This window comes from Triturus cristatus, chromosome 8 (genome assembly GCF_964204655.1).
Source record: "Triturus cristatus chromosome 8, aTriCri1.1, whole genome shotgun sequence".
NCBI lineage: Eukaryota > Metazoa > Chordata > Amphibia > Caudata > Salamandridae > Triturus > Triturus cristatus.
The window spans coordinates 1453777222-1453800523 of NC_140591.1; the positions used below are offsets into that span (position 1 = coordinate 1453777222).

The following is a 23302-nucleotide window of genomic DNA, read 5'->3' on the forward strand; positions in this document are numbered from 1 at the left end:
TCAATCACTCTCACTTTTTCACAGAAAATATTCCCTACTTTAACACTGCCAGCCCTGCATAGCTTCTCAGTGTTATTCCAACAGACGAGTAACCTCGGAGCAGTGTGGCTACACCCGCTGTTCCTTTCCCAGGAATTTCCAGGTATCACTGTACTTGTGCTTCCGGACAACATAAAACGCGATACTAACTTTTCATGTTAAGAACATATAATCAATAATCCAAAATTCTGTCCTATGAAATTACCAATATAATCAATAAAACCATCAATTTAAAATTAGCAACATTTCACCAACAGTCAAAACCCTTACTATTATCAACACTTCAAAAAATACATCCTAGCACATTAACAACATTTCACAACCCTATTGATACTCACACGACTCCAGCAATCGCCTTCTTGCATCACCTTCTAGAACTGCTTTGCCAGTCTTCAGGTTCTGAGCATTGGAATCAGGACTTTCTTTTGAGAATCTGGACATTTATCTAACTTGGGCAATTATTTTCTAGCGCTATTTAGGCTTTAAACTAAACTATGCTCCTTCTGGTGGTGGTGTTAACCTTACCTCTGCTACCCAAAACTGATCCAGCAGTAATTTCACGGTAATTTCTCAATGCAAAACCTCATTTACCTCTAGTTTACCGCTTTCAAGGTGATGGACCTTTGCCACCGTGTATCACCTTCAGGAGACTTTTCATAAACATGAAAAATCAAAATGCAATTAATATTTAAGCCAATAAAGAGAGTTTTGGATATTTTTAAAGGGTTTAATTTTCTAGTTAAAAGTTAAGGTTCTCTGACCCTTTATTCATTAGTCAAATATCAATCAGGTTACAGAATTGAAAATAGGAAAAATAGAATTAATACAGAACATATTACAGACTGAATACAAGGCATTCCAGGAAGGGAATGAGGCATCACATGTCAGTCAGAATTCTTTAAAGAGTTCAGGAAAATATAATTCAAGAGTGAGTTTTGCAAGGCTAATTAATAATTGGCAACAATCTCCCATAAAGAGAAATAAACAAGACAAATCTTTTCAAAACGAGTTAGTCAAAGCATAAACTTAGAGTTTTAGCATCTAAATCTAAACCTGTTCCATCAGCTGCTCTCTCTGCCCTGGTCTGTTCATCTGTCTCTCTGTGTCTCTTACAGAGAGGCTGCCCTCCCTTCACAAGTCCACAGAGGAATGTGATCTGCCTTGCCAAAAATATGATGTGCAAGGCTAGCCTATGCCTCTTTGCTCCCTCCTCCCTCTGTCTCTCCTCGGATGCAATCTCCTCCGAGGCTGCACCCGCGACGTTCACGTACCTAACCCATATGATGTCTGGTCTCATCTGCTCCCTCTCCTCATCTTTCCTCTAAGGCAGACACGCCCCCTAAGGGGTCATTATTTATACTCTGATTCTTGGCTGACTACTAATAATGTTGAAGTTTGAGTAGAAACTCGCACTGTGATTGGTTAGCATAGGTGACATGAGGGCCTCATCATCCTGTTCTCATTGCAAATCCAACTCATACCAGTTTTAACAATGGAAGCGTTAAGGCTTAATACAGTCATATGTTTCACCATCAATAATTATACAATATTACAACATTTAAGCGGAAAAATGTATCGGTCCATTTCCTTCTTGCTTTCACATCGCACGCAGGGATGACACTCTCCCACAAACACTGGTACATTGGCACAGGGACAGGAGTGTACAGTTCATTGTGGCCTTGCCCCATGTGTCTTCACTTGAGGCACTTGGCTGTTCATGCAGCTGGCACAATCTTCTGCGCATGCGTCTCTCATTCAGCCCACTGCTAACAATTCTCAGCCATGCTGGATTCTTAGACAGCCATTTTATTGTGGGCCCAAAATGTATACTAAAGTAAAACAAACACAAAAGAATATTAATTTATGAAGTAAAACCCACTATGTTTACCTCCCCCATACTAGTACCCTGTATTAGTTATTACCTAGCAAAAGCTATTAGTTTAAAGCAGCTGTTCTATAATTTGTGCACCACATGCAAAATGTGCAATGTAGAACATAGCATAAACATGCACCAGTGCAAATTTTCAAAGCGCAAACAGTTAATACATACTCATAGCAACATACTTTAATGTTTTAGATAGCTTTTCATGCAAAATGCGTTTGCCCCACATGTAGTGTTGGTGCATGGTTGAATAATTAATACTCTTTATAAGAAAGATGTGTTATGAACTGAAAATACATTGTCTAAAAATGCAACAAATCCAACGTCTCTTGAGACGGGAACAGGGAGTGTAGATCTTATCTTCAAAGCTAAAGAGGAAACTGAAATCACGAGTTTTCTACACTGCAAAAACACATGTTAATTCAGCACAATTATGTGCTACTTTAAAAGTAAAAAAAAACATTCTCTAAATGAAATGTACATTCTATTATGAGGTTAAATCTAAATCTAACACATTAAACATCCATGATTAAATGAATTAAGCATGGTTTTAAATGCAAGCATTTCAGACTGAAAGCATTTTGACCAGGCCTCATTTCATGTCTTTCACTTTGCATGCACTAAAAGTGCCACTTTTAAAAAGCATTTGACTAGGCCTCATTTCACGTTTCATGTGCCATGTGTTTTCACTTGCACCAAAATCTGTGTGCTATTTTAAATGCAGTCTGTCTGAAACACAAAACAGAGCGATGCTAAATCTTGATGAAATCTAGCTCTATCAATGTCAGTGAGATTGTTTTTATTGTCGGGGTAGGTGCGGCCTGCCCAGACATCGGGTTGAGCCCCCAATCCAAAATGACCTCAACAGTTTTTCCTCACCCACCAACCCCACCTTTCCCCCTCACCCAGCTCATAGGAGGTCATTACCTCTAATCTGTCCAATGGCGGGGGGAGGGAGTGCAGAAAGCCCAATGGACACCAGGGGCATTATTTTTTTAATTGCCGGTGAAGGCCTGCCCAGACATCGAGTCGAGCCCCACCCAAAAATTACCCTGACCATCTTACTGCTACCCATGGTTAGATATGAAGTCTTTGCCTCCAATCTAATCTTAGGGGAGTCTTTTTCTGTGCCATATAACAAAGGGGCTGGGGGTTGTTTTACACACCATCTGCCCCACGAGGTCAGAAAAACTGTAGTGCCCATTAACAACTAGGGGCAAGGTGCCGCCCAACCCTCTTTGTTTTTTTGGGCATATTTATTCCCTGATGCCTTTCTATCTCTGGGGTCAGATTTTAGGTAAACATCCTCAATCCATCCCCAGAGGGCAGAAAAACTGATGCACCATTCTGGGGTTGGAGAATGGCACACACTCTGAGTGAATTGCACCCACCCTGTTTTTTTTAATTTTGGGAATAGTTTTCCAGATGCTTAGTGGCCTTTCTCTCCCACAGGGCAGATTATGGGTAAACACCCTCAATCCACATCACAGTTCAGAAAGACTGATGCACCTGTTCTAAGGTGACAGCACAGTGTGATGCCTGGGTGAGCATGCCCCTGCACCCTTTCTTTTTAGGAGGGCGCAACAAAAAGGGTGTGGGGGCAGCTCACCCTGGCATCACGCTGCACTCCCATGCCAGAATAGGTACATCAGTCTTAGTGCCTCCCCCACAAGCTCCTGTGGGCGGATTTAGGGTGTTTACCTGAAATCTGGCCCAGGGGAGGGGAGAGGGGTGGGGATGGGTATAAAGGCCACTAGACACCATGTAAAAATGGGTCCCCCCAAAAATAATTGGTGGGGGCAGCTCACTCAGGCATCGCGCCATGATCTCACCCCAGAACAGGTGCATCAGTCTTTCAGCCCTCCAGCTCCTGCACCCCCCCCCCCCCCCCCCCCGGGTGTGGATTGAGGGTGTTTATACCCAAAATCGGCCCAGGGGACAGCAGAAAGGCTACTAGACACCAGGGATTTTAACATGACACAGAAACAAACAAAAGGTTGGGGCGACCTACTCGGGCAGCAAGACAATAGTCCTACTCCAGAATGAGCATTGGAGTCTTTCTGTCCCACTGGGGACTAAAGTATCCCCATCCCTAGTGCCTCCAACAGGTACATCAAACCAAGGTCTATGGGAGTTGCCCCATGGAACTCCCATTTACCTTGGTTTGATGTGTGCCTGTCACAGGCTCTAGGCCCAGCCACACAAGAGAGGTACTCTTTTTATCGGAACAAGTGCGGGAATGCTGAGTGGTAAGAATTTTGTTGAGTCCTGCTGATTCCTGAAGTTAACAAGGAAAATATACAATTTTAGGCAAAGTTTTAGGTTTGCAGGGCATTGTGGGTAAGATACCTTTGTGGGATCCACGTGAGGCACACCATCCTGGACTCACGTGGTTGTCTAGTTTTAAGAAATATTTGGCTTTGCTAGGTTTCCGGGGGTGAAATTGTCCCCTGGCCCAAAAACAACTACCGCCGTTGCCAAATCAGGTCATTTTTGTGACATTGTGTTTTGGGCCCTTTCCTGTCACAGGCACTAGGCCTACCGCCACAAGGGATGCACCATTTTTATCAGGAGAGTTGGGAGAATGCTAGATAGTAGCAAATTTGTGAGTTTCCACAGATTCCACAACTTTGCATCACAGATATTTGAGGAACATGTGTTTTTTTAAAGTCAAATTTTGAGGTTTACATGGGCTTCTGGGTGAGAAAACCTGGTGCGGGTGACAGTCACCCCACCTTAAGTTCCCCCGGGTGTCTACTTTAGAAAAATGTAGAGATTTGCTAGGTTTCACCAGGTTCTGGCTGAGCTAGGGCCCAATATCCACAGCTACCCACATTGCAAAATATTTAAAAAATGTCCGGTTTCAGTGGAAAAATGTAATCCATGGTGCGCTTTGGGGCATTTCCTGTCACAGGCACTAGTCCTGCCAACACAAGTCGAGGTGCCATTTTTATCGGGGACTTGGAAATGCTAGGTGGTAGGAAATTTGTGGCTCTCTACAGATTCTAGAACTTTCCATCACATAAATGTGAGGAAAATGTGTATTTTAGTGAGGTTTGCAAGGCCTTCTGGGTAAGAAAATCTGGTGAGAGCCACAACGTCACCCCACCCTGAATTCTCCAGGCGTCTAATTTTACAGTGCCGCTCTAAGACCCCTCCAATAGGAATGCGCCGCACCATCTGGACCAGGCAGTGATCAGAGAGAGTGTGTGCAAGGTGTGAAACAGAGCCCAGCCATGGGGCGAGGGTCTCCGAGATAAGCCAATAGTCAATACGAGTCCCTTTATTGTGTGGTATGGAGTAAAATGTGTTCGCGAACGTGGCTTAGCCGCTGGTATGGCAGCAGTGGTGTCCAAAAGGGGGGCAAGGAGCATGATAAAGTCACTACCCAGTATGATGTGGTCAGTGTCTATGCGCACTATCAGGGACATCAGTGTCTGACAGAAATCAGGAGTATCAACATTCGGGGCATATATTTATTGCAGCCTTGCCAGAGATACAGAACATATGTGCCGTCTTCATTGAGGAAGTTGGTAGAGTGATGACAAGGAAGACTTTTGTGTATTAATGTGCAGACTCCTTGTGAATATGCGCTATAGTTTGAATAATATTGGTGTGGGCCCCACGAGGAAGCACAGGCATAAGCGTTCCCTTGGGGAAGGTGCGTCTTTGCAAGAAGGCTATATATGTGCCATGTAGGGTCAGGTATTGTAATATTTGTTTTCTTTTGCAGGGGTAAATTGAGGTCTCCAATATTCCATGGTATGAATGTGCAATCCCCCACAGACTTCCCAGTGCCTTGTGTCACCACTATCTAATAGTATACTCAGACTGTGTCAGCATTATGTACGCACAGTGGCCTCTACTACTGAAGAATGCAAACATACAAAAACAAACAACCCACCATCAACCGTCACCCTTACCCTCACCCACACTAAGCAGTAACGAGCCTAGCAAATCCCAGTATAAGTCCCTAAAAAACAGAAACCCTCAAAATCACATGGGTGGAGTACCGCTTGGGGTACCAACGCTGCGGAGGACAAGCCCCAATTGGCGGATGGTCTGAGGGAAGTGGAGGTAGAAATGAGTCATACATTGTCACCAGTGAAGTGGCAACGTGATCAGCAGTGGGGTTCCTTGTACGGTACGTACAGAAGTCAACTCAGAGGGACTAAAAACAAGGGTCCAGGACCAACCAGTAGCTTCAATCTGGAGGGGAAACAGGTTAACACTTGCCATTGCATGTAGGTCTGGAGGGGGGTGTTCAGGCTTGCTGCGTCGAGGAGCGCATCGCTCCTTGGCATGCTGTTTACAGAATGCAAGGGTTTCTGCCAGGGTGTCGAAAAAGCGGGCTTTGCCATTAACGTCCACCCACAGACAGTCTGGGTAAAGCATTGCATAGTGCAATCCCTGCTTATGCAGAGCTGACTTGGCGTCAGCAAATTTACGAAATGACTCCTGAACCGCCATCGTGAAATCTGCAAAAAGGGAGATTGCAGGTCACTGATATTGGAGCGGACCCTGTTTACATGCTAGTCTTAGGGCTATATCACAGTCCCGAAAGTTTAGGAGACTGGTGAGTATTGGCAGTGGCAGTGTGCCGGGAGAGGGGCGGGCCGAGGAACCTATGGGCCCTTTCTGCAACAAAGGTGGATGTGAAATTCTGGCAGCTAAAGAGGTCGGAGAGTAAGCATTCTACATACAGGTCGAGGTGGTATGTGGACATTGTTGCAGCGGCCGGGTGACTCCAAATCTTCATTCTTGATAGCTTCTGATTTGAGAAGGCATTCCAGTTTCTCCAGTCGCTTAGCCGTCGTAGTGGGGCCAGGCCAGATATGCGCTCCTTCGTGCCGTCCAATTTAGCGTTTTTGACGGTCCAGGCTTTCCCCCGTACAATCAAGGCAACCAGTGAGGGTGTCAAACCTGGCATCTATCAATCAATCAATCAAGCACTTATAAAGCATGGCAAATCACCCATGAGGGTTTCGAGGTGCTGGAGATGTTGGCTGCTATATGGTGGTTTCATCATTCGAACATCCTGGTCTTGAGTTGTCTCCTGAAATGCTGGACTGATGGTGCGGTGCTGAGGTGCAAGGAGAGGTTGTTCCATGCCTTGGCTGCCACGTACTTGAAGAAGCATCCTCCACTGTTGGTTCGGCAGATCTGTGGGGTGTCTGCGAGAGAGAAGGAAGCGGATCAAAGGTTTTGGGTCAGTGGGAGGAAAGTCAGGCGTTTGTTAATGTATGTAGGACCTTTGTTGTGCAGGGCTTTGTAGACATGGATCAGCATCTTGAACTGGCATCTTTTCTGAATTGGGAACTAGTGTAGTTTCTTGAGATGGGGGTGTGATGTGGGTCATTCTGGGGAGGTTGAGGATGAGTTGTGTATTGTGCAATACAATGCTATGGCACTGAAGCTGCCCCGGAGCTCTGCCATGATGGCATAAGTACCAGACAACTGCTCTGCGCCAGAACCGCCGCCGCACCCGCTTCCATCTCAGACACAGTCTTAGGTGTGTTAGTAACTTTAGACTTTTTGAACAGTAACTTGCGCTGCTCTGGGTCACAGCACACCATGTCCATAGGGGGGGCCCCGGCGGGGATTCCCTTGGCGGCCAGGCAGGCAGGGCGAAGTCAGAAGAGGATTGTTGTCGGCGCCCAAGAGGTTCCACTGGGTACGCTGTGTGCAGGGGCGTAGGTTGGTCAGTAAGATTGGGGTGGGGGGGGGAGGTTAAGCTTCAGATTTTCCTACAATCATGCTGGCATATAATGTTAAAATACACTATACGACCAGTAGGGTGCATGAGAGGGACTTAAGGGGCAGTGGAAAGGGAGAGGAATGCAGATTGGTTGGAGTACTAAGTGAGGTTACACACAATGAGCCAGATGTACAAAGGTTTTTTGCGTGCAAAAATGGGTTTTAGACCAGTTCGCGCCCGCAAAAAACCTGTGGCCCATGTACTAATCCTATTTTGTGAGTCACAAATCCATTTTTGACTCACAAAATAGGATTAGCAAATCGCTATTAGGAAGGGGCGTTCCAAGAGTGTCCCTTCCTAATAGTGACTCCCTAAGCTATGTAAGAATGTTTTGCGACACTCAGAAGGGTGGTAAAGCACTTACACAAACGGGAAGGGGTCCGCTGGGGATCCCTTCCCATTTGTGAATGCATGCGCAAATATGTTTTTTAAGGGCAGGCAGTGGTCCCAAGGACCACTGCCTGCCCTAAAAAGTGAAAAAGAAAAGTTAAATTTTTATTTTTTAAATGCATCCTGTTTTCCTTTAAGGAAAATAGGCTGCATAAAAAAAACTGCTTTATTTAAAAGCAGTCCCAGACATGGAGGTCTGCTGACCCCAGCAGGCCACCATCCCTGGGAGTGCCAGCCATTGCCAATGGGGTCACAAATTGCGACAGCCTCATTAATATGCATGAGGCATGCAATTTGCGACCCCATTGGGAATCGCAAACAGTGTCTCAGACACTGTTGTGCATCCCAATTAGAGAGTCGCAAATGCGACGCAATCTGCGACTCGCTAATTCGTGGGTCGTACATTGGGCCAAATATTTTGTAAACTTAATTTTTGAAGACACACATCACCATACCCGACTGAAAGCACCTGCACCCAACTGTATACCAGAAAATATATTTATTAGGGAGGTGTAACACCCCAAACTATGCCCCTGGCTGTGTGCATGACGGGCCCTAAGCGGTCAGCAGCCTTGAGCCGGCAACCGCAGAGGCGAGGCAAACCGATCAGGCCAGCGGTGGCGAGCGAGTGTAGGCTTATAGTGGCCTAATCCGGCCCGGGGAGCCCACACAGCATTCGCTGCGACTAGGAAGGGAGGCAGAAGAGGTAAGTCCAGCAAGCACAAGTTGCAGAGGAGAGGTAAGATTAATAGGCCCATAGGGCAGGCTCTGGGTCATAACTGCAGGGCAGCTGTAATCCGAAACGCTGCAGATCCTTAATGCAGGCAAGTCTGGCAAGCCCGGGTCGTGACGCCAAGGCAAGGACAGTAGGCCGTCAGGGCAGGCCCCTGTTCACAATTGCAGGGTAGCCACCATCCGACGCGTGGCCGGAGCAGCAGGAGGTACAAATCCCTTCCAGTGTCTATTGAGCTGGGCCACGAATCCAAGCTGCATCAGGAAGTCCTGGTAGTTTCAGCAGCACTTCCAGGCCAGGCCCACATGGTAGCGTGGTCCCCCAGTGCAGCCCACAGCCCACTCCGATCAACATAGTAATGGGCGCTGATGCACCGTGTGGGTAGTCTGAACAGGCCAGGCAGCCTGTTGAGGCCCAATGGCCTCGTACCTCAAGCTCACCAGGGGACCCCGTCGCCGTCGGGCTTCCGAGGTGTGGACCGGGCCGCCAGCCGCTAAGGACAATCAGATGTCGTGAAGGCACCTCGTCACCACCAAACTGATTTTGGGGGACTGAAAGGAAGCATCCCAGATGCTCAGGAATGGGAATTCCAGCCCATTTCTGTGATGTGCAGGGCCGAGTACGCAGTAGCTTCAGCGCCGGGCGGCCATCTTGGTCGCTGTTGTGGCCAAACCCCTGTGCATCCCCCATCTCTGATGTTGGATTGTGGCATACCGTTGGATACCAGGACTGCTCTTCTTGGATGAATTCCAGAGACTCCTACTCCTCACCAGAAACGACTGACTTTTGTGCTGCTACTAGCTAACAGACTGATTGCATGCAGATGGGGCAGGAATATTGGAGAAGTGGAATTGAACATCATGGCGGACTCTGGTTCGCCAATTACAATTTTAGCTGACCATACTTTTTACAGATTGTGGAAGGGTGTTAATTTAATGAAGAATGGTATCAATCAAAATGCATTTGGTAAATTTGATATTAACATGCTGGGTTATTTCACAGATATAGCAAGCACAATAAGATGAAGGACGTAACGCTGAAACTTTTTAGACACTCACCCCCCCCCCCCCCGTCACAGATCTCGTTTTAATCCATCATCTTTCTTCTGCTCACTAACCCTCTCCAGTTTGGACCCCACCATATGCAAATCAGTCTTGACCCTGTTCCTCATGGGAACAGTCCAGCCCGACCTGCCAGGCCAGATCCTCCCTGGAACAGAAACAAACATCCATCCTGGGATCGGTTTCGGGGCTTCACCCCTCATCAGCCAGGCTAGCTTGGTTGCCTTGTGTTCATTTTGTTTGCCCTAAGTTGGCAGGGTTTGCCCAGACGTGAGTCCCTTGCTCACTTTGCCACCGGATTCAAGCCTGGCTGATGAGGGGTGAAACCCCAAAACTGGTCCCAGGATGCTTGTTTCCAGTCCACGGAGGACCTGGCTTGGCAGTTCACGTTGTTTATGAATGTCAGGTAGATCCTGCGGCAGCGAGTTACATATTCTGGGAGCATTTCCGGAGAAGGAGCGGGTGCGAAAAAAACATTTCTTCCGTTTGGGTGGAATCCAGAGTAGCATGCTCAAGCTATGAAGAGGTCTCTTTTGGACGGCCTTGGAGAGTTGTTTGCGAGGTAGAGCAGTTTTTCTATGTAGAGAGCTTTGTGTGTTTTGAAGGCAGTTTTGAGTATACATCTTGTCGCTATTGATAGCCAGGTGAGTTTCTTGAGAGTGGAGTTATGTGGTCAAAGCAACTCTCCCCCAAAAGTAATCTGGCTGCATTGAGTTTAGCTGGGTAAGTGTATTTTTGGGGTGCCAGTGATTTGTGCGTTACCATAGTCCAGCCTGGAGAGGACTAAGGACTGCACCACTGTTTCGGGATGATGGGTTTGACTTTTTTAAGGTGTTTCAGCATGTAGAAGTCATTTTTAGCAGAGGCATTAATATGGTCTTTCATGTTCAAGTTTGTGTCAAGTGTAGTCCCATAGATCTGACAGAGTTGGAGATGGATAGTTTGCAATTTAATGCAATGAGGTTGTCGAGCTAGATATCTATGGGAAAGGACTTATCTTTCAGTTGGATGAGGAGGAGATTTGTTTTGTTGGGGTTGATCTTAAGATGGTTGCTGGTTAGCCAGGACTGAACCATTGAGAGAGTACAGTTTAGGTGCTGGATGTCTTCAATTGAGGAGATTTTAATGTTGAGTTGGGTGTCAGCTGCATACAGATGATAGGCAATTCTGGCTTGTTTAAGGACCATAGTGAGCGGTTTCATGTAGAGGGTGAATAGTGCAGGAGACAGGATTAATCCTTGGGGGACTCCTTGTGAGAGTGGTGTTGCTTTGGAGGTGTAACTGTTTAGCTTGAATAGCTGTGATTGGTGGTTCAGGAAAGAAGCAAAACACCGAAGGACAGTTCCACCGATGGCTGCACACTAAGAGAGGGTGTTCAGAAGGATATCATGGTTGACAAGATCAAAGGTCGTCGTGAGATCCAGGAGTACTAGGAGGCAGGCCTGTCCATCGTCCAGAAATCTGTGAAGGTCATCCGTGATGTTCAGTATTGCAGTCTCTTTACTGCAGACTCTCCTGAACCCGATTGGACGGTGTCGTGGAGGTTGTACTTTTCAATGTGATTGTTGAGTTGTGCAAGCACCCATTTTTCGATGGCTCTGCTAAGGAAAGGGAGGTTAGTTATCGGTAGGTAGCTGTTAAGTTAGTTCAGGTCGGCGTCTGTTTTTAGGTCGAGCCTGTAGCAGCGTGCATGCGCTGCTCTGGCGAGACTTTATGTAAACAGTAAAAGGGCTTTGGAAAGCTCACCACATGCACGTGCGTGTGGTTTGTTTTCCTTCAGAGGCTATTCGCCTTTGCGTGCATCTTTCTGAGAAAGACAGCATGCAATTGGACAAAGGCAGGTGCATGTCCCACCTTTGCTCCGCCCAAGGCCTATTGCTTGCGGTTACCCGCACAGGTCACATCTGTTTTGAATTATCGTGCACAGATGCGTGCGCGATAATGCAAAACAGATGTCTCGCTGTGGTGCGCGCACCACTCGCGTGCTTGTCTTCTCATTGGGCTTTGGCAAAGTCAGCCGCCTGTTTATTTTCGCATCGCGCTTTCACTTAAAGTGAAAGCGCGATGCGAAAATAAACACACAGCTGCCTTTGCGGTACCGCGCTTGTTGCACATGGCTTTACCACTGCCCTACACACCGCTTGGCCTTGCAATATCATTCAAGCAGAAACTGTAGCAAATGGAGGATTAAAAGGACACTATTAGCGTTAATCCAATAATCGGCGCAACATCAAAATCTGGCGCAAACCAGTGTTTCCGCCCGACTCGAACTAAGGCCATGCGTGTTTGCACGCCACAGATTACATGCCTAGCACAGACCAAGCACATGCACAGCACAAAGCACGTTTCAAGTTGTGCCCACTTGCCAGATACCAAATGCACACGACACCTCGAGTATTTAATCTGCACCGAATATATTCCGCTCATCGAGTGCATGTGCAGCACTGAGAACTTGCACCACGCCGAGTTCCTCTCCGGTGCCGGGGCACACGCAGCATGAAGTGCTTGCACTGCACCAAAGGACATGCACATTGTAGGATCGGTGCTGTTGCACTCAACGAGTACACGCGCGGTATCGGGTGCACGTGATTCATCGACTACCTGCACTGCACCAAAGTCACATCCGACACCGGTACACGTTAAGCCTCGAGTCCTTGGAAAGCACCGAACACACACCCCATGCATGTGTAGGGCATAGTGTAATAGGAAGCACCGAACTCTCGTCCAGCACCGGTGCACGTCGAGTAATTGGAGTGCACCAAATACACGCCCGGCACATGTGCACTTGCAGCATCGAGTCCATGGAAAGCACCGAACACACATAGGCATCGTGTAATAGGGGGCACTGAACTCTAGCCGGCACCGATGCACGTGCAGCGTCGAGTAATTGGTGTGCACTAAACTCACGCCCGACACCTGTGCAGTAATTTGAGGCCCTGAACTCTCGCCAGCACACGTCCAGCGTTGAGTACTTGGAGTGCACCAAACACGCGCCCGGTGCCCATGCAGCGCTCAAAGGGAACGACAGCAGCAGTACAGTCCTTCCTGGTCCCTCCTCTTGTACGCGGCCCGAGAGGCTCGCCCTGGCCCTCGGCTGTGACAGGGCCCTGCTCCGCTAAACGCATGGTAATTTAATGCGCCCGCCGCCCCATTAAAATTAATGCCAGCGTACACTCTGCCTCAGCCCCACGGGAGCAGCCTTGCCATCCCCGCGCTCGAAGGCTTCAATGTTTGCCTAGGCCCAGCCCCCTATTTGCATAGATTAGCATGGCCGCGGCGGCCCAATCAGTCCTAATTTACTATTAATCACAGCAATTTGCTGCGCTCACAGCCGCAATGTTGACTCGCTGGCGCTGGGCGAGGTGGGGTTCATTATTTTACGTTCTCTCTCACGTGCGACCTTCTCCGGGTGGAAAAGTTTGGGAGGTCAGAGGCGATGCCTTGAATGTCCTCCTGCCAAGCTCTCATTTCAGTCTCCAAGCCTCCTTGGTCCAAGTGCCAATAGCTTATACAGACCATGTGTTTTACTTTGGATTCTGGGACTTGTTGTCTTCTTGTTCCTCCGATTACAAACCAAGGACCTGCATTGTATATATTATTTCTTACCTATGTAATCGGGAAACCTGCTGTCTCAGTGGTCTTGAGGAAACACCAGACACGAGGGGCCAAGTCGAAAGAGGGCCACTACTCTATCGTCATGGACACAGCGCTTTTCACCAACAGGTAAGTATATTGTATTTAATATTTATCATGCACACATATGCTGGAGCTTCTAGGCACTAAAACAGTACAGATAAACAAGCATTGGCATAGCCAATAGGTCTTGCCTTTGGGGCCTTATAAGTATTTAGTTATGCAGCACAATATCCTGGGTGCAACAACATCAACTGTTGCATGGCTAAACACTTATAAAGTCCCAAAGGCGAGACCTATTGGCTATGCCAATGCTTGTTTTGACGAGGTGGGTGATTTGTCCAAGTTTAAGGGAGGCCGGCATGGAGTTTTATTTAGCGCGAACTTGAACCGGTATCGGGTACCAGAGCGCTTTACATAGCACCAGTTGCGTTACATGAGGACACATTCATTTTTGTTAGGCAAGGGGAGATTAAGTGATTTGCTCAGAATCACAGTATTTTCAGCGTCATTGCCGAGACTCGAACCCGGTTCACCAGATTCGAGGTTGACCGCCCTAGCTGTTAGGCCAACTCCTCTCCCCTAAGGAGAAGTTGATGATTTTGGTCCATATGGGGGGATGATGTGGCTGAGGTTTTTGACAGGCGCAGAAGGAAGAGGGCCGGAGATGTGCGACCTCGGCTTCATGCAGGAGAGTAGTTTGCTGACTTCTTCTTCAGGTAAATAGTCGAATTCAGTTCAAATTGCATCGATTTTCAATTGTATGGGTTGCAGTTGGTGTTCTGGATTGCTGATAGGGAGAGATTGGGGAGACAGCCATTGGTTAGTGGCAGGGCTTCGGTTAGACCCTCTGTGTTCTGAGGGGGCAATCATGGTGCAGGGGGGAGGTGTGGGTGGAAGGAGAGAGACATCAATGTTAGATATTTATTCAGAGAAGATTGTTACTAATTTTTTGCAGCTCTTTGGAGAATCATTGCGTAAGTGTTGAGGGAGAGAGGAGGTTTGCTGCTTGATGATGTTGAAGAGGTCCTCAGGATCGGTCAAGTTGGGCTCGAAAGTGGGATGATTTTTCTCTGAAGATGTGTTTTTTGTATTTTTGACATTCAGCTTGGAGGATTGAGAGATTGGTTAGCTAGGGCTGTTGCGTCCAGTTTCTTTCAGTTAATCGGATGTGTCGCCTTTCTTTGTAGAGGTCCTTATTAAACCAGGATCTGGAAGGGATATTTCTTGAGTTTCAAAGGGGCGACTGTGTCCAGGAGTTCTGCCAATTTTTGTTATGGTGGGCTGTGAGTTCATTGGCAGAGGTGAGGTCCGGTGGGGTGAAATTTGGGAACTGACTAATCCTTTTAAGTTTACTTTATTGGTTTGATATATGTTCCTCGACCAGTGCTTGGGACGGGAAATTTGAGGGTGGTCATTTGTATGGACAGTAATAAGATTGAGCATGATTTGGTGGTGATCAGTCAAGTCAGTGGGCAGGATGGAGTGGAGGGGCATGATGTTATGCTTGGAGATTATTGCATTGAAGGTGGAGTCTTTCTCGTGGGTTGGTTTATCGCAGTATTGGGTGGGGTTGTTCTCTTCCAGTAGGGTAGATAGGGCTTGTATTATAGAATCTTCTGCCTTGTTTAGGTCTCCTAGTATAATGTCTGTGCTGCCTTTAAGGGAGTTTTGCATAATTAGGTCTGTTAAGTCTTCTAGGAATTGTTCTTTTTCACCAGGAGGGTGATAAATGACATGATATATGATAGGGTTGGGGCCTTTAGCAGCTATCTGAGCTCCTAAATATTCAAAGGTATTGTATTTGGTGTTGTGGAGGGGAGTTAAGGAACAGTCTTTTTTGTGTATGATGGCTAATCCACCACCAGTGCGATCCTTGCAGTCACAACAAATGATGGCGAAGCCCTTGAGTAGAAGCGATCGATGTAAGGGGATGAATGGTCGTTCAGCTAGGTTTCGGTTAGAAAGCAGAGGTCAATATTGTATCGCAGGATAGTTTCAGCTATGCCAGTTGCGTGATATTTTAATTAATCTTGAAACCATTCATGATCATAATGTTATTTTGAAAAGTTCTGGGAACACTTCATGACAAGGGTATGACAGTAAGCAAATCTAAATGCAAATTTTTCCAAATAAGAATTGAGTTTTAGATTATACTTTTTCAGCTGATAGTATAACACCTAAAAAGGATTTAGTTAAAGCCACCAGAGAAGCACCAAATCCCGAAGACAAGGATACATTAAATTCATTCTACTCTTCTTTTTTGCTCTGAGACGCCCTTCAAATATTTTGAAGTCAGGGCCCCTCCAAATCTTTATGGACAGTCTTGGGCAAATGGGAGGACGAGGGCTGAGCACAGGGGGTGGGGCTTATGAGATAATATCAGAGGCACTTTTTTAGTAGGTCTTACTCCACATTAAAGGTGAAACATATAAAGGAACAAACACATACAAAACTGAACTAGACAAAAACACTACTCCCATTAACTAAGGACCTCATGCTCTTGGGTCCCAATGCGACTGCACCTTCTGCACCAATGATAGCTGTGGCCCTGAATAGTAGGTTATCCCCTCTGACTCTTTCACCCCTTCCCCGCCACATCTGGCCATCACGCCATGTTTTACTGTAAAGTGTACGACAGTCTTGATTCTGATTCAGTGGGCCCATCATATTCCTGGGCCTAAGTGCCACTTCGCTTGATTCATTAATGAGACCTACCGCCTTACGAAGTGGCAAGTCTTCTAAGCTTTTTTGCTAAAGTCCTCCTCTCATCATCTTTTCTGTCATCTCCCTGAAGTCTAATGATAAGTTCTCACCGCTACTTCAATTATCCCCTCTCTTGGGCCATTGATCTGATTCCGAAAGCAACACAGGCACAGCAGGGGTGCACTAAGCCCTAATGCAAAAAAAGTAATGAATAAAGCAGTCATAATAGGGGTTTAGTTGGGCTCTCACACCCCTGGGTCCTGGTGCCACTACATCTGCAGCACCAATGATGGCCCTCTGCCATCTCTGCCCATTCCACTGGCCATTAGTTCTAGGCACATGACCCAATGTAGACTGTCTGCCCCTTTGTTTCGAAAAAAGGGGGAAAATATCCACATCCCCTCCCCCGTTGCATGTAACCTGGGCCCCAATGCTAACAAGGAAAATGGCTTCCCACCCATTTGTGCTAGTAACACTTCCATTATTGGGGTGCAGTGACCCCTCGCACCATTGTCCCAGTGCCAATGCACCTGCTGCACTCATGGTAGTGATGGCCTTTAAAAATAAAATCAGGCTACATTTCTCAACACCTTCTTCAGAGTATCTCTCTCTGAAGAAGGGGGAAGCTGTCTCATTTATAAACAAAAAATGTAATTCCACATAGCATCATGATGACAAAAAATAATTATTTTTAGAGGTAATGTAAGTATGTTGAGCTTTGGAAAGTGTCCTTTAAACCCCTTGTGTGCGAGTTTATTTCCCGCGCTGTGCGGGAGAAATAAATGGTGGACGGGATTACAACGGCTCCCGGCCATCGTGCGCACACGCCCACCGTAATGCACGACGGCCGGGAGCCGTCATGCGCACACAAGGGGTTAAAGGACTTGCACTAGGTAAAGTCTGGTTAGCTATTACTAAAATGTATTCTTTGAAAGCACTTGTTTTATACAAGGCCACTGGAATTATTCGATTCTGCAGCTGCTGCATTTTTTGCATAATTATGGATTTGCCAGATTTACCACATAATCCACCACCTACAGTATAATCTTCAGATTTTAACACAATTTTGCTTCAAGCTCAAACGGATCAAAAGTTACTAAAAAACTGGTGACATGTTTGCACGTAGTGGAAGCCCTTTGCAAAGGGTAACTGGTCATCTTCCAGTTGCTTATTTCTGTATTTGATTATTAAATTGGTACTAATGAGGTGAAATATTTGCCCTGACAGTACTACTATGTGAAACAATGTCAAAATAACAAAGTAATACTAGCAAAAAATGTGACTCATTATACCGCATAATTTGTCTTTTCTTGCGGCATAATTTAGTAAACCCTGCCGCATAATTTGGTACTTCCTTACTGCAAGATTCAAGTGGCCTTGATCACATACACAAAATCATTGTGTGACAGACTATCTTATAAATTCTTCAATGCAATTTTAGAATAAAGCCTTACATATTCACATTGCTCTGTTACATACTGGGACCTCATAGCACTATAAATACACAAGTCACTATTATGCACTGCATCAACCAGGATTTAGTTCTGTGGCTCTCTGGTCTCACATACAGATATCTACAGGGATCACATTAACCAAGTGTCATAATGTGAACAACTGCATTTCCCATTAATTTGTTTATAGTGCATTAATGTTACACCTTCTTTTACACTTTTAGGTGTGTGCATTATTTCAAATGGAGTTGCTATGAATGTGAACATACAAAAAAATATTTGTAGAATATTTTGTTGTTTTAGCCAAGCCACTGACCCCGCTACCACAGGGCTCAGGATTGCAGCTGCCTTACTTTTTATATACTTCATCTGTCATCTAAATGAAGAGGGCCTGGAAACGTGAAAAATAAACAAAGACGAGCTTCCTGGACAACTTCATTCAAAAGTACTTACTGAGGTATTTGTGCCCCCCTGGGAACGCTGCAATGGACCCCCACGGGGTGAAGGGGCACCTCTCAGTTTGAAGACCTCTACTCTAGATTCATCATAGAATATACCATAATTGTTGAACCATTACCAAAAGTATTGCATAAAATAAATTTGAATAGGGAATGGAACAATAAATTGTATTTAATTAAATCAACAATGCTATATTAAATGCATCACCTCTTCAACCATATGATGCCCAGGGCAAACATATAGTTACTGTGGATGCTAGTGCAATTGGGCTAGGAGCTGTATTCAGCCAAGTAGTTGCTGTGGCATTCATTTCTGGAACATTTAAGAGTGCTGGGAAATTTTATAGCACTATTGAAAGAGTGACCTTAGCATGTGTATGGGCTGTGGAGAAGCTGAAAACCTATCTTTGGTGCAGAGAATTTGATTGTGTGACTGATCAGAAGCCTTTATTGTCCATGATGGATGGGTGCGGTAGAGGCACTGCTAAGGCATCTTCATGACTTGTGAGATTAATCTCAAAATTACAGGAATATAACTTTCGAGTAAAGCATAATGCAGAAGGATTGAATAAACGTACTGATTGCTTGTCTAGATTACCTCTGGAAGAAGTTTGTGAAACCAAGCTAGATGATGACTTTGAGTGTGTTGTGGCAGCTCTAGATGCAGTTGTACATTGTAATGGTGGTATTTTTTTAGAAAGAGTAGGTGAATGCCTCCAAAAAAGAAGTGGTTATGCAACAAGTCATGAAATATGTCACAAATGGTTGGACACCAGTTAGGAATTTGGATACAGTGTTTAATTTTTTTTTGCAAGTGGCAAATGAGTTGACTATTGAGGGAGGGCTCTTACTAATACATGATCTATTTGTACCACATGTATTGGGAAATAAATTGATGGGATTAGCTCATAAAGGTCATCCAGGAACTACAGCTACCAAGAAGTTGTTACAAAACTACTATTAGTGGCCTGGTGTAGATTCTGATGTTTACATGTTTGCCGATAAATATATATATTGAGTGTGTTAGGTTGGATGAATACTGGATAACCAGCATGGAAGAAATATATTTGGTGAAAATTCCTATTGGACATTAAATCAATTTGGCAGTAGACTTTTTGGGTCCTTTTAATTTGCTAGATGAGATAATGTGTTATTTAGGTGTACTCACTAATTACTATTTCATGTTTTACTACTGATGAGATTATATAGTTTCTAACAAAGATTTTGCAGGTGGGGGTCTTGCCGAATATCTTGGCATCTGGTAATGGCACACAATTGGTATCACAGAAAACGTCTGTGTTTTTAAGAAAATATGGTAACAAACCAGAAAAATAGCATTATACAATCCTCCCTCAAATGGTTTGGTTGAACAAGTTAAAATATTTATGAAAGAGGGCATTCAGACGGCTTTAGCATCTGACTTGTCGGTGTATGAATTTTACGTAGAATGTTGTTATAACACGTCAAATACTATTACTGGATAGTCTCCTTTTTATTTGTTGAGAAAGAGAAAAGAACATACATTACTTACACCTAGATTTTGAAATTGCAAGAATTTACAAAACATGGTCAAGGTAATTGATGATGAAGAATTACGAGTAAAAAATAATGGGCCCGATTATGATGTCAGGCGGAAAGCCATCTGACAGAATATCGGAGACTTTCCGCCCGACATCGTGGGTTTCCTTCCGAACGTCGTATCACAATACCGGCGGTCGGTAGGAAACCCGCGGAGTGATTCCGATCCACTTCCGAAGGGCTCAAGGAGCCCGTTGTTCGATCGGAAAGCATCATAATCCCTTAATGACGGCAGACACAGCCGCAGCTCTGCCGTTGGAATAATGATGTCACTTTCTCACAGCCTTTCCATGTCAGCCTTTCTGACCTGGAAAGGCTGTCGGAAAGTGACTTTGAAGGCCTCCACCATGGAGCTGAAGGGGCACGGGGAATGGGGCATTGTGTCTGCCACACGGTGCAGGGATGTTTAAAAACATCCATTTCACAATTTTAGCATGTGCTGCGGGCCTTTTCCGCCTGCCGCTCAAGGTACAATAGTGAAATGGATGTTTCCAACTACCCATAGGGGGTCACATCCAAATACAGCGGATAGAACTGCCAACCTATGGTCGGGTGGTTCCATTCTACTGTGATGAGTGTCCGACCGACATCATAATTAGGTCCAATATTGTTAAGAAACTGATGAAAACTAAGATTTATCAAGATTTAATTCACAAAGCAAAATCAAAAATATTTAAGGTTGGAGATGGGTGATTGTAAAGAAACCCATGGGAGTACAAAAGGGGAATTGGTGTATTCCTCACCAATAAACGTACTAAAATTAACAAATACTGCCTTAACAGACAAAGGATGGTGGAAGAAAAGTGCAGTTGTTCTAATCAAAAAAGGTCAAGAAATCTTATGGAGGAATAAAGTAAAATCAAGTATTGAAGGGAATGATTATTTTGATGTATCTAGTAATACGACTTCAGAAAAACTGTTGTAACAACGGATATTGAAGATGAGCATGTTGAACAAGAAGTAAATAATGTAAGGGGTACTAATGGCATTGTTCAGCAAAATAGTGGGTTAGACATTGAAGTGGTACATCATGATTGAAGTAGTAATTACATATCTCAAAATGTTAATACTGAATGTGTGTCAAGTAGAGGAAGAGTGAGAATTGCAGGGAAAATTACAGATTTTATATGTATTCGATTTTTTCATTTTTTTATTATACAAAAGATGTCCTTCAGCTTCCTGGGTCTTCTTCTCAGCAAAGGTTTGTCTTGATTCCCAGAAGTGATCTAAAGTTCTTGAGTCTGGGTACCAATATTTATACTACTTTTCTCTTTGTTCTCTGAAGGCAGATAGGCCTTTGCCTAGTCCAAACCAGTTCTGGTCAGTCCTGGAGCACTTTGTTGACATGTGCACACGTTACTACTGGGTAAGATAATCACAGAAAGAACAACAAAGTTCAGACATCAATGTGAAGTAAGTGTTGTTTTAATTCAAGATGAGTCCATCAACATAAAGGGCGCCAGCCGACACGTGTTTCGTCAACAGAAAATTTTCCGTGACTCTTCAGGGCAAGATGTCAAAATGGCATCTAGAGAATCCAAGGTACAATATGGAAATTCGATTCAAAAGCCGGTTCACGGAGGTCGGTAAGACCAAGTAGCGAAGGCCTGGTATAGGCGAATAGGAACAGGGATATCAGGCTGCCGAAGTGCGGGAGGCGCCCTTTATTTTGATGGACTCATCTTGAATTAAAACAACACTTACTTCACATTGATGTCTAAACTTTGTTGTTCTTTCTGTGATTATCTTACCCAGTAGTAACGTGTGCACGGGAATTGTCTATAATTGTTCTGGCATGGGCTCTCGCCCACACCTTACACAGGGGTTTTGGGTCCTCCCCTAACCTGTTTGCACCGTAAAGCATTTGTTCTTATCTCTTCTCATTTTACCTGTTCGTTTTCCTGCTTGAGCGCCATTTTCCTGTTCTCCAAAACCCTTCACAGCAAATACACTTTGTTGACATGTCTCCTGCTTTCCTTTCACAGTGCAGGACAGGGACATCAGACACACCACAGGAGGTGGAGCCAGCATTGTGGAGGGAAGGCCCAGCCCTATTCAGGTCCCAGGTGCAACCCCTCCCACCCATCTAGATGGAGATCTCTCTATTCAGCCTTGTGCGGACTCGCCCTGTCTCATGGAGTCCCCCAGCCCCTGTCACTCAAACTTCAGACAAGGAATACACAGCCTAGCAGAGGCAGGTTTGGATGGTTAGACAAGAAAATACCTACTTTCTAAAAGTGGTATTTTCAAACACAGAATGTTAAAACCAACTTCACTAAAAGATGTATTTTATCATTCTGAGTTCAGGTATACTAAACTCGAATGTCTACCATGTTCCCTGAGTCAGTTAGGATTATAAAATGTTATAATCAAACTGCCCATTCTGGCCTATGGAGAACAGTTATCCTTGCAATAGTGAAAAACGAAAATGGCTGTAATTCACTATCAGGACATGCCACATACATCAGGGCATGTCCTACCTTTTACCTACAATGCACCCTGCCCTTGGGCCTACCTTAGGGGTGACTAATATGTATAAAAGGGAAGGTTTAGGGACTGGCAAGTGGGTGCACTTGCCCAGTCAGCATGGCAGTACCAGACTGCACACAGGCTCTGCAATGGCAGACCTGAGACACACTTTACAAGCTGCTCCGGTGGGTGGCACAATCAGTGCTGCAAGCCCACCAGCAGCATTGGTTACAAGCCCTGGGCACACGCAGTGCACTGTACTAGGGTCTGACAAGTAAACCAATCAAGCCAATCATGGAGTCACTAATCCATATATCAATTTACCATAGGAAGCACTTGCACTGTGGCACTGACCAGCAGTGGTACAGTGCCCAAAGCATCTATAACCAGCAAAAACACATGAGGCAACAGCAAAAAATGGAAGGGAGACCCACGCCAATGGTGCCAGGTCTAACAGTTCTTATCTATATTGTTTATAATACAGTTTCAACAAATACTCCATATATGCATGTAATATAGTTCTGTATTATTTGGTAGCACAAGCTATGATGTAATGATTAGAATGTAGATCTGATATATATTGTGAGCAAATGGAATGTAGCGGGGGCAGAAAAATTGACTTTGTTAGAGACATTTGGTCATATGTCTGTGCTGTTCAATTGTGGGCCTTATTGGATGCAACCTGATTAATAAACAGAACTAGCTATTGCGATCTTCTCTAAACAGGCAGGCATCAGCCTCTAAGTCGTACGTGCAGGGACTATTTTTTTGAATTTTGATATAGTGCGAACTTGGCCCAAGGGCATCTGAGCGCTACAAGTGACAATAAGAAGTTTACATTAAAGCACACCATTTCAAGCTTTTTAAGCTAGTTACCCAGAATCGCAGGATGACTAACTGACGCCGGGATTTGAACCTCGGTCCCCAGTCCAATTTTCGGCAGCTCTGACCAAATACATCTCCTCATTCCTTTTGTGATACAAATTAGAACGTAACGCTGAAGCAGCAAACTCAGCGTGGGGAAACACTGTCCATTGCTGGTCAGAGCGGCACATACACTCGCTGTAGGTGTAAAACTAACTATTCCCTACTGTCTGTGAAGGAGAAATTCATGTCCCTTTTCTATGTCGAAGCGGAAGAGAGA

The 23302-nt window shown here is 45.2% G+C and overlaps 1 long non-coding RNA gene across 1 annotated transcript; it reads right to left on the bottom strand.

Annotated features, from left to right (window-relative positions):
• Positions 1–752: 752 nt before the first annotated feature.
• Positions 753–23292, bottom strand: LOC146805913 (uncharacterized). Its single transcript, XR_014967523.1, has 2 exons — positions 23035–23292; positions 753–1868 (listed from the first exon to the last, which is right to left on the bottom strand). It is a non-coding gene; the product is annotated as an uncharacterized LOC146805913 (long non-coding RNA).
• Between the last annotated feature and the right edge of the window lie 10 nt (positions 23293–23302).